This window comes from Hyla sarda, chromosome 6 (genome assembly GCF_029499605.1).
Source record: "Hyla sarda isolate aHylSar1 chromosome 6, aHylSar1.hap1, whole genome shotgun sequence".
Classification (NCBI taxonomy): domain Eukaryota; kingdom Metazoa; phylum Chordata; class Amphibia; order Anura; family Hylidae; genus Hyla; species Hyla sarda.
This window is the reverse complement of record NC_079194.1, coordinates 226135959-226149639: the sequence shown is the minus strand read 5'-3', so window position 1 is coordinate 226149639 and position 13681 is coordinate 226135959. Positions and strand designations below refer to the sequence as shown.

Here is a 13681-nt window from a genome sequence, read left to right as displayed (position 1 = left end):
GAAGGAAAGACCGATTAGTAAAGGGTTACAGTAGTCAAAAGGGGGATGAATGGTGGTGTGTGAAAAAAGGCTTGGAGAGAATGAAATAAGTATTCTATAAAAAAGGAAATAACTTGCCACAACTCTCTCCAGAAGGCGGAAATTTTGGAGCAGTCCCAGAAAAAATGGAGGATAGAACCCAGATGTCCACAATCTCCAGCAGAGAGAAGCTGTAGGAAACATTTTATCCAGACGTGTAGGAAATCTGTACCATATGGATAACAATTTATAGCCTGCCTCTCAGTAACGTTTGGATATAGAGGAAGAATGCGCCTAACAAAACAATTGCAATTGTTGTGAGTTTTGTGAAGTTGAGGTTACATCCCCAAGCAGCTAGAGAGGGTGGATGAGGCAGATCAGGAAAGGACCCCAACATGGCATAAGGTAAAGAGAAGACAGGACCAGAGCCCATACACAGGCTTTCATAGGGAATTTTAGTTCTAGAAAAAGATGGAAAGGGCAAAAAGATAAGATAGCGCCAAATCTGAGACCTCGAGAAGCTCAAGGAACAGACGTCTGCATTATTTTGCTGGGCAATTGCAGTAAGAGAGAATCCATTCTGAATGAATCATGTTGTTGAAGAAGCCGAACAGATTGAGGGAAAAGATTCAATAAAAAGTGTATTTTATTCATTTACATCCCTGCTCTTACTATGTGCAGGAGTCCAGTGGGCTGTCCTAAGCAGTGACTGACAGCCTTTCCTATATACTTTCAATACAGAGATAGATGTCAATCACCATTAAGACCACCCGCTAGCATGCTTGGCATAGAAAGGAGTCACACAGGTTGTCTTATCAGTGACAAAAATGTATGACTTTATTCAGAATCATATAGAAAAGACTGTCAATAATTGCGTAGGACCTCCCACTGAAGCATAAAGAGAGCAGAGAGGAAAATAAATAAAATATACGTTATAATGAATCTCTTCCCCCATAATTATATATCAATCTGCTCAGCCCCTCCTTCTCTATAATATCCAGGCTTAAGATCAGGCAACGTGTTAATTACAGGTTAAAATTCAGTAGGGAACCATGTAATATATGTCGAGGAAGAGTCCATCAGAACCAGTCTTTGCCGATGACTCTCTTTGACTGATAGAGGGTGGTCTTGTGGTGGATATGGAAATTTCTGGGTTGTTATGACGATCACTCTATGATATATCACATAGCAAAGTGGTGCAACCTAGAGTTCCTACTCCTCTGGTAATGAATGACTAAGAGAGACATCTATGACACATCCATAAGATGGGCGTTTGGACAAATTTTGGGATCTCGAGAAAAGGAGGAGGCACCCTTGACCATGACTTCACTCAAAGCGAATTCTCTTGGCTGTGGCACCCCAGACATCCGATGCACAAAGCGAACTTCGCTCCATGCCGGATGACTGGCGATGCGGGGCGGAGGCTCGTGACGTCACGGCCACGCCTCATTTGTGATGTAATGGCCATGCCCCTCAATGCAAGTCTATGGGAGGGGGTGCAACATCATCTAGTAAGCCACACTCTTACTTTTTCCTTCCAGCAACAGTGCTAACAGGCTTCAGAAGGGCGCACCTATTTTTCCCTTCCTATAGGATAGGTGCAGGTGTAGACAGATGAAGGTCACTCTCTGCTGCACTAACCAGAGGCAAAACTAGACCTAGTGTGAAGACAAAGTCCATAACTTAACTTCACTTTACCCCTTGTGCCTATATAGAAAGCACCATATGACATAATTTAAAGTGTACCTGTCGTTTACAAAAATATTTTATATACAGCAATATACATTTGAAATAATAAAATAGATCATTACATGTATATTTCTAATATAAATTTGTTAAAAAATGTATATATTTGTGGGTGAAAAATGTCCCTGCAGCTATTGCCTGTGTGTCTTTGTGCGGAGACAAAATGCAGGAATTGTGGGCAGGACAAGCAGGGCTCTGTGTTGGCTCCTGGCTTTTCAATCATCCTGATGTGTGAGCCAGAAGCATGGCACAGAGCCTCAGTACAAAGAGCCTTGCTTGTCCTCAGTACACAGAGCCCCGCTTGTCCTCAGTGTACAGAGCCCTGCTTGTCCTCAGTACACAGAGCCCTGCTTATTCTCAGTGCAAAGAGCCCTGCTTGTCCACAGTGCACAGAGCCATGCTTGTCCTCACTGCACAGAGCCCTGCTTGTCCTCAATATACAGAGCCCTGCTTGTCCTTAGAGCACAGAACCCTGCTTGTCCTCACTGTACAGAGCCCTGCTTGTCCTCACTGCACAGAGCCCTGTTTGTCGTCACTGCACAAAGCCCTGCTTGTGCTCTGTGTACAGAGACCTGCTTGTCCTCAGTGCACAGAGCCCTGCTTGTCCTCAGTGTACAGAGCCCTGCTTGTCCTCACTGCACAAAGCACTGCTTGTCGTCAGTGTACAGAGCCCTGCATGACTTCAGTGTACAAAGCCCTGCTTGTCCTCAGTGCACAGAGCCCTGCTTGTCCTCAGAGTACAGAGCCCTGCCCGTCCTCAGTGTACAGAGCCCTGTTTGTCCTCAGTGCACAGAGCCCTGCTTGTCCTCAGTGTACAGAGCCCTGCTTGTCCTCAGAGTACAGAGCCCTGCTCGTCCTCAGTGCACAGAGCCCTGCTTGTCCTCAGTGTACAGAGCCCTGCTTGTCCTCAGAGTACAGAGCCCTGCTTGTCCTCAGTGTACAGAGCCATGCTTGTCCTCAGTATATAGAGCTCTGCTTGTCCTCAGTGTACAGAGCCCTGCTGGTCCTCAGTGCACAAAGCCCTGCTTGTCCTCAGTGTACAGAGCCCTGCTTGTCCTCAGTGTACAGAGCCCTGCTTGTCCTCAGTGTACAGAGCCCTGCTTTTCCTCAGTGTACAGAGCCCTGCTTGTCCTCAGTGCACAGAACCCTGCTTGTCCTCACTGTACAGAGCCCTGCTTGTCCTCACTGCACAGAGCCCTGTTTGCCCTCAGTGTACAAAGCCCTGCTTGTGCTCAGTGTCCAGAGTCCTGCTTGTCCTCAGTGCACAGAGCCCTGCTGGTCTCCAGTGTACAGAGCCCTGCTTGTCCTCACTGCACAAAGCACTGCTTGTCCTCAGTGTACAGAGCCCTGCTTGACCTCAGTGTACAGAGCCCTGCTCGTCCTCAGTGTACAAAGCCCTGCTTGTCCTCAGTGTACAGAGCCCTGCTTGTCCTCAGTGCACAGAGCCCTGCTTGTTCTCAGTGTACAGAGCCCTGCTTGTCCACAGTGTACAGAGCCCTGCTTGTCCTCAGTGTACAGAGCCCTGCTTGTCCTCAGTGCACAGAGCCCTGCTTGTTCTCAGTGTACAGAGCCCTGCTTGTCCACAGTGTACAGATCCCTGCTTGTCCTCAGTGTACAGAGCCCTGCTTGTCCTCACTGCACAGAGCACTGCTTGTCCTCACTGCACAAAGCCCTACTTGTGCTCAGTGTACAGAGCCCTGCTTGTCCTCAGTGCACAGAGCCCTGCTTGTCCTCAGTGTACAAAGCCCTGCTTTTCCTCACTGTGCAGAGCCCTGCTTGTCCTCAGTGTACAGAGCCTTGTTTGACCTCAGTGTACAAAGCCCTGCTTGTCCTCAGTGCACAGAGCCCTGCTTGTCCTCAGTGTACAAAGCCCTGCTTTTCCTCACTGTGCAGAGCCCTGCTTGTCCTCAGTGTACAGAGCCCTGCTTGTCCTCAGTGCACAGAGCCCTGCTTGTCCTCAGTGTTCAGAGCTCCTCTTGTCCTCAGTGCACAGAGCTCCGCTTGTCCTCAGTGTACAGAGCCCTGCTTGTCCTCAGTGCACAGAGCCCTGCTTGTCCTCAGTGCACAGAGCCCTGCTTGTCCTCAGTGTACAGAGCCCTGCTTGTCCTCAGTGTACAGAGCCCTGCTTGTCCTCAGTGCACAGAGCCCTGCTTGTCCTCAGTGTACAGAGCTCCTCTTGTCCTCAGTGCACAGAACTCTGCTTGTCCTCAGTGTACAAAGCCCTGCTTTTCCTCAGTGCACAGAGCCCTGCTTGTCCTCAGTGTACAGAGCCCTACTTGTTCTCAGTGTACAGAGCCCGGCTTGTCCTCAGTGTACAGAGCCCTGCTTGTCCTCAGTGTACAGAGCCCTGCTTGTCCTCACTGCACAGAGCCCTGCTTGTTCTCACTGCACAAAGCCCTGCTTGTGCTCAGTGTACAGAGCCCTGCTTGTCCTCAGTGCACAGAGCCCAGCTTGTCCCCACTGCACAAAACCCTGCCTGTCCTCAGTGTACAGAGCCCTGCTTGTCCTCAGTGTACAGAGCCTTGTTTGACCTCAGTGTACAAAGCCCTGCTTGTCCTCAGTGCACAGAGCCCTGCTTGTCCTCAGTGTACAAAGCCCTGCTTGTCCTCACTGTGCAGAGCCCTGCTTGTCCTCAGTGCACAGAGCTCCGCTTGTCCTCAGTGTACAGAGCCCTGCTTGCCCTCAGTGCACAGAGCCCTGCTTGTCCTCAGTGCACAGAGCCCTGCTTGTCCTCAGTGCACAGAGCCCTGTTGGTCCTCAGTGCACAGAGACCTGCTTGTCCTCAGTGTACAGAGCTCCGCTTGTCCTCAGTGTACAGAGCCCTGCTTGTCCTCAGTGCACAGAGCCCAGCTTGTCCTCACTGCACAAAACCCTGCTTGTCCGCAGTGTATTGAGCCCTGCTTGACCTCAGTGTACAGAGCCCCGCTTGTCCTCAGTGCACAGAGCCCTGCTTGTCCTCAGTGCACAGAGCCCTGCTTGTCCTCAGTGCACAGAGCCCTGCTTGTCCTCAGTGTACAGAGCTCCTCTTGTCCTCAGTGCACAGAACTCTGCTTGTCCTCAGTGTACAAAGCCCTGCTTTTCCTCAGTGCACAGAGCCCTGCTTGTCCTCAGTGTACAGAGCCCTACTTGTTCTCAGTGTACAGAGCCCGGCTTGTCCTCAGTGTACAGAGCCCTGCTTGTCCTCAGTGTACAGAGCCCTGCTTGTCCTCACTGCACAGAGCCCTGCTTGTTCTCACTGCACAAAGCCCTGCTTGTGCTCAGTGTACAGAGCCCTGCTTGTCCTCAGTGCACAGAGCCCAGCTTGTCCCCACTGCACAAAACCCTGCCTGTCCTCAGTGTACAGAGCCCTGCTTGTCCTCAGTGTACAGAGCCTTGTTTGACCTCAGTGTACAAAGCCCTGCTTGTCCTCAGTGCACAGAGCCCTGCTTGTCCTCAGTGTACAAAGCCCTGCTTGTCCTCACTGTGCAGAGCCCTGCTTGTCCTCAGTGCACAGAGCTCCGCTTGTCCTCAGTGTACAGAGCCCTGCTTGCCCTCAGTGCACAGAGCCCTGCTTGTCCTCAGTGCACAGAGCCCTGCTTGTCCTCAGTGCACAGAGCCCTGTTGGTCCTCAGTGCACAGAGACCTGCTTGTCCTCAGTGTACAGAGCTCCGCTTGTCCTCAGTGTACAGAGCCCTGCTTGTCCTCAGTGCACAGAGCCCAGCTTGTCCTCACTGCACAAAACCCTGCTTGTCCGCAGTGTATTGAGCCCTGCTTGACCTCAGTGTACAGAGCCCCGCTTGTCCTCAGTGCACAGAGCCCTGCTTGTCCTCAGTGCACAGAGCCCTGCTTGTCCTCACTTCACAAAGCCCTGCTTGTGCTCAGTGTACAGAGCCCTGCTTGTCCTCAGTGCACAGACCCCAGCTTATCCCCACTGCACAAAACCCTGCTTGTCCTCAGTGTACAGAGCCCTGCTTGTCCTCGGTGTACAGAGCCCTGCTTGTCCTCAGTGCACAGAGCCCTGCTTGTCCTCAGTGTACAGAGCCCTGTTTGTCCTCAGTGCACAGAGCCCTGCTTGTCCTCAGTGCACAGAGCCCTGCTTGCCCTCAGTGTACAGAGCCCTGCTTGTCCTCAGTGTACAGAGCCCTGCTTGTCCTCACTGCACAGAGCCCTGCTTGTCCTCACTGCACAAAGCCCTGTTTGTGCTCAGTGTACAGAGCCCTGCTTCCTCAGTGCACAGAGCCCTGTTTGTCCTCAGTGCACAGAGCCCTGCTTGTCCTCAGTGCACAGAGCCCTGCTTGTCTTCAGTGCACAGAGCCCTGCTTGTCCTCAGTGCACAGAGCCCTGCTTGTCCTCAGTGTACAAAGCCCTGCTTGTCCTCACTGCGCAGAGCCCTGCATTTCCTCAGTGTACAGAGCCCAGCTTGTCCTCAGTGCACAGAACCCCGCTTGTCCTCAGTGCACAGAGCCCCGCTTGTCCTCAGTGCACAGAGCCCCGCTTGTCCTCAGTGCACAGAGCCCCGCTTGTCCTCAGTGCACAGAGCCCCTGCTTGTCCTCAGTGCAGAGAGCCCCGCTTGTTCTCAGTGCACAGAGCCCTGCTTGTCCTCAGTGCACAGAGCCCTGCTTGTCCTCAGTGCACAGAGCCCTGCTTATCCTCAGTGTACAGAGCTCTGCTTGTCCTCAGTGTACAGAGCCCTGCCTATCCTCAGTGTACAGAGCCCTGCTTGTCCTCCCACAATTCCAGCATTTTGTCTCTGTACATAGATACACAGGCAATTGCTGCAAGGACAAGACAGCATTTTTCACCTAATAATATACACTTTTTATACATTTTTTAACCAATGCATAGAATGTTACTATATACATTATATAAAAGTTTTTGCAAATTACAGGTACACTTTAAAATGACTCCAAGTCCATAATATATAGCCATAGGTGATCTGTGTGCTGACATACAGTCTTATGCATATGGAAAGCACCCTTTCACTGCTGTGGTACTAGTACCGAAGCTAAACAGCCCCTTTGAAATTCATAAGTATGTATACATACCGTAATACACACATGTTTTGACATTGCAGTCAGAATTAATTTTACAAAGATGGAGAACAAAATTATGTGTCCTCCTTATGTAAAGTCAACCTTGGGTGGTTTTGTGCAGACACCCTAGGTGTCCTGGAAGTTCACATCTTTTTGTACCCAGGAAATGACTTTGTTTCTAAAAGCTAATCCTGACGCCATGCTCTCACTCAAGTGATAAATATGTATGCAGCCATGATTAATGTTAATGTCAGCTCTGCTGTAATGTTTTACACAGGTACCGGGTGCCAGGGCCAGCTAAGTAAAATATAACTGTTCTCATTAATCACATTTGATAACTCTCAGTCCCAAAAGGACACAGCAATAATCTGGGGGTGGCAGGATCATTCACATATATGAAGGAAGAAACACAGTGTCTCCTGACCTAATTTTAACAAGAAAATAACTAATTGCAGGAAGGTTCAATTATTAATGAAATAATTTATATCCGAGTAGATGTTCACCAATAGAAAACAGTCGGGAGAATTAGAATCATCATCGCCACCAATGTAATATAAACATAAAGGACTCATAAGGGACATTTACTAAAAAAAAAAAAAGAAATTGACAATTGGATGTTCTCTGACCAATCATAACATTAAAACCGCTGACAGATAAAGTGAGTAACAAGGATTGGCAAGTGACAATGGCGCCTTTCAAGAAGTGGGAAATATCGGAAAGTATAAGGATCTGAGAAACTATGAGAATGGACAAATTGTGATGGCTAGATGACTAGGTCAGAGCATATCCACAATGACAGTCCTTGAAGGATGTTCTTGGCATTAAGTGGTTAGTTTCTACCAAAATTGGTTCAAGGAATGACAACATGTGAACCATTAACAGGGTCATGGGTGCCCAGGGGTTGTTGATGCATGTGTGAAGCAAACACTAGCTGATTTGTACCAGTTCCTTAAAGGGGTACCCCACTAATGTCACGACCCCTGCAGCCCGCACCCAGTATTCAGAACAAAATGTTCCAAACGCTGGGGCAGTGGAGTACCCCTTTAAAAGTGCTACAGTATCACATACTGCTGATGAAGTTACTGCCAACTATGATAGAAATGTGTCAGAACACAATACTGAGTTGCTGAATGCTGAAAAGGCCTGTGAAAAATGAAAGTAGCAATCTGATTGGTCGCTATGGGCGACTCAGCAACTTTTCCTTTGGACACTTTTTGATAAATCTCCTCCCATGTGTATCAGCTTTCTGTGTATGAGGCTGCATAGCTGCAGGCTAGTCAGATTGCCCATGATGATCACTGTCTACTGCCAATAGTAGAGTGGCCTAGTCCAATGAATCACGTTTTCTTTTACATCATGTTTACGGCTAGCCGGGTGTGTTTGCATCACCTACCTGACAAAGAAATGGTACCAGGATGCACTATGAGACGGAGGAAACAATAGTGGCAGTGTGATGCTCTAGGCAATGTTCTACTGGGAAACCTTGGGTCCTAGCATCAGGCAGATGTGACTTTGACATGTACCACCTTCCTAAACATGGTATGGAGTATGTACACCTTCACGGCAACAGTATTCCCTAATGGCCTTTTTAAGCAGAATATTATATCATGCCATACTGCTAAAATTGTTCAGGACATTACAGAGGGACACGACAAACAGTTCAAGATATTTATTTGGCCTCAAAATCCCCAAATTTCAACCTGATAAAACATCTGTGAAATATGCTGGAATGTGGTTCCAATTCATAGAGACTTTAAGATGTTGACATCCAGCTGTCTGATCTTCCCATCAAAGAATATTCGGGAGGTCCCTGTGAACATTAGAAGGCTGGCTTGTCCTGCCAAAATCATTGCGTTTTGTCTACGTTTATGTGTATGACCCACTTTAGACAACTGAAATGCTAATAGTTATATAACAATAAGGGGTGTACTATCTTTCAGGACCCTTGAGAAAGGTTGGTGCCAGATGTATAGAAACTCCAAAAATCCAAATGAGCCTATAAACCTTAAAAGGGTACTCCACTGCCCAAGGTTGGAGCGGGCGGTGGGGGTTGTGCTGTCACAGCCACGCCTCCTCATGCCATCACGCCACACCCCCTCAATGCAAGTCTATGGGAGGATAGGGGATAAGATGTCTGAACGCGGGAGTCCCCCTGTTCGGACCCCAGTGATCTCTGTGTAGCACCCGGCGTTCGTTTAGAACGCTGGGTGCGGGTGGCAGGGTCCATCACTCCCCTTCCCATTGACTTGCATTGAGGGGACGTGGCGTGTCGTTATAAGGGGGCGTGGTCGTGATTTCACGACCCTGCCACCCGCACCCAGCGTTCTAAACGAACGCTGGGGTCCGAGCAGGGGGACTCCCGCGTTCAGACATCTTATCCCCTATCCTTTGGATAGGGGATAAGATGTCTAGGAGCGGAGCACCCCTTTAAAACTACAAACTATGAATTGGCTGGATATTCAAGAATTTCTATTTACTGGTTAAGAGATCTTTGTCTTTGCAGCTGTTTTTGTGATTTTTCCTCATGAGAAGAGAAAAGTTACCTAATAAATGTGAACTGACTCGCCAGCAGCAGATTTATTGGCTGAATATGGCCCAGTGGTATAGTAATAGTACTACGTATTAATTATGGGATTCTCTCTATATAGAGATTTCTAAAAAATGGATGATGGTTCGTTGCCCTTCTGCTTACTGTTTATCTCAGCTGTACGATCTGCCAGAGGAAGACAAATGTGGAAACATAATGGCTTGTAATTCCACTAATAGGCTACCTGCGAAAACTATTCATCATCTCATATCAGTGCCAAAAACTTTCACAAGTAAAGTAAGAATAGATTGAGGATAAGTTTCCAATTGTTTAAAAAAATGCCATAACAGCCGCACTGCGTTATTTTTTGCAGCAAAAACGCCACAGCCAGATGTTGGCATGGAGTCAGTAGAGAATTGTAAAATGTCAAAGCCACTTTGTGTTTTTGGATTTGCCATTGTTTTCCCTGGTTTTTGGTGTTTTAGGGATTACTGGACATTTTCAAAAAATGCAGCATGCTGAGACTTTTTGCCGCAAAAATGCCAAGGTGGCAGCATCTATGGAGGTAAATAGTGATGCATAGCGCACCGCAGTATACAGTTCCAGAGCACTGGTGGTTGTGAACTTGGGCTGGGCAGGAGATAAACATTGTAGATTTTCCTTCCAACAAAAACATATACATTAGTAAAGCAGCGATCTGTATAGATCGCTGGTTTACTGTAACCCCTAGCTGGGCAGAGGGCTATGTATGGGCCCAGCAAGGAAATAGTTTACTAGCGCTGCTGAGTGGGGTATAAAGTATAGAGTTGTAGTAATAATAATAATCATAATAATAATAAAAATAACAATATTTATTTTAATAGTGTCAACAAATTCTGCAGCGCTTTACAATTCTGAAGGTACAAATGATGACAAATATGAGAAATTACAATATTACCCACTAAATACCAGCAATGCTGCCATAATTGTCATCCAGATTTCCCACAGCCCTGCATGGCAATCCTGCCCAGTTATGCACCAGTACAAGGAGTGGTGACATTATTTTGCACAATTAGGCATATTTGCTTCTCTGCCTGTTAATACTCAAAGAAAACTGTACCTGCATCAGCAGCTATATGGGTTGCCATACAGCTTTCCTTGAGCAGTTCAAGCAATATAGCTGCCAACAATGTCATCCATCTTTTCAGCACCCCTGAATGGCAAATCTGCCTAGGTATGCAGCAGTACTGTAGACTGAGTTTCTCTGTATAATAAGCAGACATACCTTTCGGGACTAAGGAAAAGATGCATCTGTTGTCAATGTAAGATTTTTATCACTTAACTTTTCTTAAGCAGCATGGCTCCCATTCATGTCATCCAGCTTTACTATACCCCAGAATATGAAATCTGCCTAGTTATGCAGCAATACTGTGAAGTGGTGAGTATCTGCCATTTTGGTTATCACTCAGCTTTCTCTTAGCACAGTGTTTTTCAAACAGTGTGCATCCAGCTACATTTTGATATTATGTACTGTATGTATTTATCACACTTTATGTAATTTTGCTGTAATTGCATCTTAATTGGTCACTCCATTTATACCTGGCACTATACCACATTTGTATGCTTGAAAATGGCCGCAATGGGCGACCGAAACGTTGCACTGTTCTGATGGAATAAAATACTCATCTTTTTTTCACTACCACTGTGCTGCAGAATCCTTTTGGTTTTTGTCTAGAGTGACTGGGACCAGGCTTCTGTCTGCTTGCACCCCCTACATTTTTGTATACCTGGTGTGCTGCTCCGCCACTATTTTGCATAGATATATGTATATAAATATATATATATACATTATGACAGTGTGGCAAGGAAAGGGTGTTTCCCTAGCTAACCCTGGAGAAACCTCCACCTGTGGCCTAATTAATGAGGTAGCAGAAATTGGGAAGTGTGTTTAAAAGAAAGTCAGACAGAATAGTTGGTGCTCTCCCCAGAAGACAGCAAGGTGGCTTTGGGGGGAGGGAGGGGTCCTGGTGAGGAACACACAGCCTGAGCTGTGAGTGGCCCCAAGTGTGGACGAGACACACAGCAAGAGGTTGCAAACGCTGTGTGTGAACAGTGAGTAGAAGGTTGCAGGAGGCATAAGTTTAACTGGCCGAGAAAAGACCACCAGTTGATAGTCAGAGCATGTTGGGTTGTGTAGCCAGTGACTGGACGGACTTGGGCTTTTCTTGTTCCTGTTATGTTTTTATTTATCCTGCAACCTGTCTACTAAAGCTGGCGAGCGGCCGGACTTGCATAAAGTACTGTTTGTCTGCTGACTGAAGTGGAAACGTGTCCTGAGGCGGTGTCAAGGACGATCCCAGAGCTATCCCAAGGGAGAAATCCTTACTATATATACACAGTGGGGTAAAAAAAAGTATTTAGTCAGCCACCAATGGTGCAAGTTCTCCCACTTAAAAAGATGAGAGAGGTCTGTTATTTTCATCATAGGTATACCTCAACTATGAGAGACGGAATGAGAAAAAAAAATCCATAAAATCGCATTGTCTTATTTATTAAGAATTTATTTGCAAATTATGGTGGAAAATACCGTAAGTATTTGGTCAATAACAAAAGTTCATCTCAATACTTTGTTATATACCTTTGTTAGCAATGACAGAGGTCAAACATTTTCTGTAAGTCTTCACAAGGTTTTAACACACTTTTGCTGGTATTTTGGCCCATTCCTCCATGCAGATCTCCTCTAGAGCAGTGATATTTTGGGGCTATCGCTGGGCAATACGGACATTCAACTCCCTCCAAAGGTTTTTTATGGGGTTGAGATCTGGAGACAGGCTAGGCCACTCCAGGACCCTGAAATGCTTCTTATGAGGCCACTCCTTCGTTGCCCAGGTGGTGAGTTTGGGATCATGCTGAAAGACCCAGCCACATTTCATTTTCAATGCCCTTGCTGATGTAAGGAGGTTTTCACTCAAAATCTCACCATACATGGCCCCTTTCATTCTTTCCTTTACACAGATCATTTGTCCTGGTCCCTTAGCAGAAAAACAGCCCCAAAGGATGATGTTTCCACTTCCATGCTTCACAGTAGGTATGATGTTCTTTGGATGTAACTCAGCATTCTTTTTCCTCCAAACACAACGAGTTGAGTTTTTACCAAAAAGTTCTACTTTGGTTTCATCTGACCATATGACATTCTCCCAATCCTCTTCTGTATCATCCAAATGCTCTCTAGCAAACTTCAGATGGGCCCGGACATGTACTGGCTTAGGCATGGGGACACGTCTGGTACTGCATGATTTGAGTCCCTGGCGGCGTAGTGTTACTGATGGTAGCCTTTGTTACTTTGGTCCCATCTCTCTGCAGGTCATTCACTAGGTCCCTCCGTGTGGTTCTGGGATTTCTGCTCACCGTTCTTGAGATCATTTTGACACCACAGGGTGAGATCTTGCATGGAGCCCCAGATCGAGGGAGATTATCATTGGTCTTGTATGGCTTCCATTTTCTAATAATTGCTCCCACAGTTGATTTCTTCACACCAAGCTGCTTGACTACTGCAGATTCAGTCTTCCCAGTCTGGTGCAGGTCTACAATTTTGTTTCTGTTGTCCTTCGACAGCTCTTTAGTCTTGGCCATAGTGGAGTTTGGAGTGTGACTGTTTGAGGTTGTGGACAGTTGTCTTTTATACTGATAACAAGTTCAAACAGGTGCCATTAATACAGGTAACGGGTGGAGGACAGAGGAGACTCTTAAAGAAGACGTTACAGGTCTGTGAGAGCTAGAAATCTTGCTTGTTTGTAGGTGACCAAATACTTATTCTCCACCAAAATTTGCAAATAAATTCTTAAAAAATCAGACAATGTGATTTTATGGATTTTCTTTCTCATGATGTCTCTCATAGTTGAGGTATACCTATGATGAAAATTACAGGCCAATCGCTTCTCGGCCTTTTGGCTAATATCAAGTGTAGTATCTGTTCTTATCAGTTTAATATCTGATACGTTCCCTATCTGGGGACCATATATTAAATGGATTTTTGAGAACAGGGGCCGATTTCAGTGCTTGCTTCCGTCGCCTTATGCATTGAACCAATATGGCAGTATCTTCGGGTACAGTGCAAAAAAAAAAAAAAAAAAATTACAGGCCTCTCATCTTTTTAAGTGGGAGAACTTGCACAATTGTTGGCTGACTAAATACCCTTTTCCCCCACTGTATATATATATATATATATATATATATATAGATGCTCAGTCTATCTAGGTATGCTGGGAGTTTTAGTTTTGCAGCTGGGAGACTAGTGTTTGGAAAGCACCGCCTTAGCAGTTTAACTATTGCAGTGTTTCCCCAACAGGGTGCCTTCAGCTGTTGCAAAACTACAACTCCCAGCATACCTGGACAGCC

The 13681-nt window shown here is 46.6% G+C and overlaps 1 non-coding gene across 1 annotated transcript; it reads left to right on the top strand.

Annotated features, from left to right (window-relative positions):
- Positions 1–13214: 13214 nt before the first annotated feature.
- On the top strand, positions 13215–13405 carry LOC130277862 (U2 spliceosomal RNA). Its single transcript, XR_008845616.1, has one exon. It is a non-coding gene; the product is annotated as a U2 spliceosomal RNA (small nuclear RNA).
- The last annotated feature ends 276 nt before the right edge of the window (positions 13406–13681 follow it).